The sequence below is a fragment of the Pteropus vampyrus genome, unplaced genomic scaffold (genome assembly GCF_000151845.1).
Source record: "Pteropus vampyrus isolate Shadow unplaced genomic scaffold, Pvam_2.0 Scaffold3528, whole genome shotgun sequence".
In the NCBI taxonomy this organism is placed as follows: domain Eukaryota; kingdom Metazoa; phylum Chordata; class Mammalia; order Chiroptera; family Pteropodidae; genus Pteropus; species Pteropus vampyrus.
In genome coordinates, this window is record NW_011892309.1 from 4,380 (window position 1) to 6,779 (window position 2,400).

A 2,400-nucleotide genomic window follows, 5' to 3' on the forward strand; every position below is an offset into this window, starting at 1 on the left:
TACCACAGGTCCTGGGCTGGGACAGGCAGTGTAGAGCAAAGGTACAGGCAGACCAGAGGAATATCGTGGGCTCGGTTGCAGACCCCGCAATAAAGTGAATATTGCAGTAGAGCTAGTTACACAGATTTCTTGGTTTCCCAGCGCATCTAACAGTTATGTTGGCACTATAATTGTTGTCTATTAAGTGTGCAATGGCATTGTGTCTAAAAAAGCAATGTACATACCTTAATGAAAAGTACTTCACTGCTAAAACATGCTAAGCATCATCTGACCTTCAGCGAGTCATAATCTTTTCACTGGTAGTTGCCACGGACCTTCAATTTGTACAAAACATGATTTATCTGTGAAGTGCAATAAAACCAGGTATGCTGTACTGGCATCGGATGGCCCCGACTCTGCTCCCAGCTCCAGGTCCCAGTCTCATCATCTGCAAAGTAACCAGGTAGAGACTAGCTTTCTAGGGTCCATTCCAACTCTACTAGTTCACGTTACCTTTGGCAGGTTTCACTATGAGATGAGCATCCTTCATTGGGGAAACTCCATGTGTCTTGAGGTTTTATCGATGAGAACTTACTGATGCAATTCTACCTTTAAAAAAATCCCTTTTTACCCCTCACTGAACTCTCTTCAGTAATAATGAGGTCTTAAGAAGTTTGATAATTTGGTGTATCAGAGTTTATTTCATTAATACAGTACCCTCCATTGCTGGCACCACACTTTACCATTTCTTCACCCAAAAGAGAGGTGACTTTTGAGAAGCAATACAGTAGCGTTGGGAAAATAGGTACCGTGGCCAGGGGAGAACTTATGATGTGTCTGCGGCTTAAGGATATGTAAATGAGGTAGCTCATGTGAACAGAAATATTCTGAAATATACTTATAATTAAGCCCAAGATATAGATACACATTTATAAAGAATACAAGTGAAGACTTGAGAAGCGGGAAGGATCATTTCCCAGAAGCAGGAGCATCTCAGCAGCCAGAAGGAGAGGTGACATGGAGACCTGGGCCAGGCTTAGTCCCACTGCCCAGAATCTTTCCTGAGCTCATTCTCCCAGGAAGGGTCTGAAGGAGCTGCTGACATTTCTCATAAAAGAATCAATGAATCTTCGTTTCTTCCAGCCTGCTCATTTGACCTTATTCAGTTTTGAAACAGAGACGAAGGAAAGAAAGAATGAAACCAGTGGGTAGGATGGGGGTGGGCAGAAAGAACAGAGAAGGGGGTGTCAGCGCTATGGAACCCACAGGCAAGACCGTCACCCAGGATGTTATTGTTTGCTTGCTGTAGTCTTATTTGTTCCTGCTTCTCATTTCACATTCTCGCCCTGATGTAATAAGTTGCCGTCTTCCCAGCCATCATCCCCTTATTGACAAGCAAATGTCACCCATGTTTGATTGACATCCATTGCTCCTGAATGCAAAAGTATGATTTACGAATCAATTCTACTTGTTTATTTCAAGCCGTTCTTGTGTGTCTTATGTATGTGTTGGTGGGATAACTTGCCTAATATCTACTCTGGGGGCTTGGCATTAATATTATACACTCAGGCTGTTCCGTCATCTGCTCTCCCACTGCAAATGGGGCTATTCTTTCTCTCTCTCTTTTTTTTTTTCTTTCCTATTTTCCCCCAGCACACAGGCAGGAAATGTGCTATGGAGTTTATAGGACTCTTTCCACAGCTTAGGAAAAGATCTTGCCCAGTACTTTGTTAAATACTGCTTGCTTTATCTTAAGACTTTTGAAGGCATTTTGACAAGTGATAATTTCTCATGCATGTAGTACCTTTAAGTAAGTGCAACTCCAGATCCAATGGCTGTATCTCCTGAAAGCTGCTAAAATTGTAAGCCTGTAAGTAGAGTACCTATGTATGCACTCACCATTCATAGCATTTGTAAAAAGAACTAAACTCTCCCTCCTTTTTGCGGTGGGTATGTTCATTTAAAATCGTTGAGAAATGTCCTTTGACTTTTCAACATACCTTACTGTTCTCTGGGGAACATCTTATTTCGTTTTAGAAGGCTAGCAAGGAAAACCATAAGGTTAAAAACAGTCACACCTACCATCTGGAAAATTCTAAAGGGCCCTCCTTATGTTAAAAGTGGCATTTTGAAAAACACCTGAAGCACTGATTGTAAGTGAGCCTGTATAGAAATATTGTTAACCAAAACACCCTCCTTTCGACCTTCTTCTCCACCTTCCAACCGGTGCTGCTGGCAGTGGGGACACAGGTGTGACCCTTGAGTCCTAAAGTCTGCCGCACATTTGGCTCCCCTCCCCCACCATGTATGTCCAGGGCGAGGGCTGCCATGGCCTGGGTTCAGCAAGGGAATATTCAGGATCTCGCTGTTCATCTTTGTGTGGAGAGAGGAGAGAGGAGAGAGAGAGTAAGAGAGAGGGAG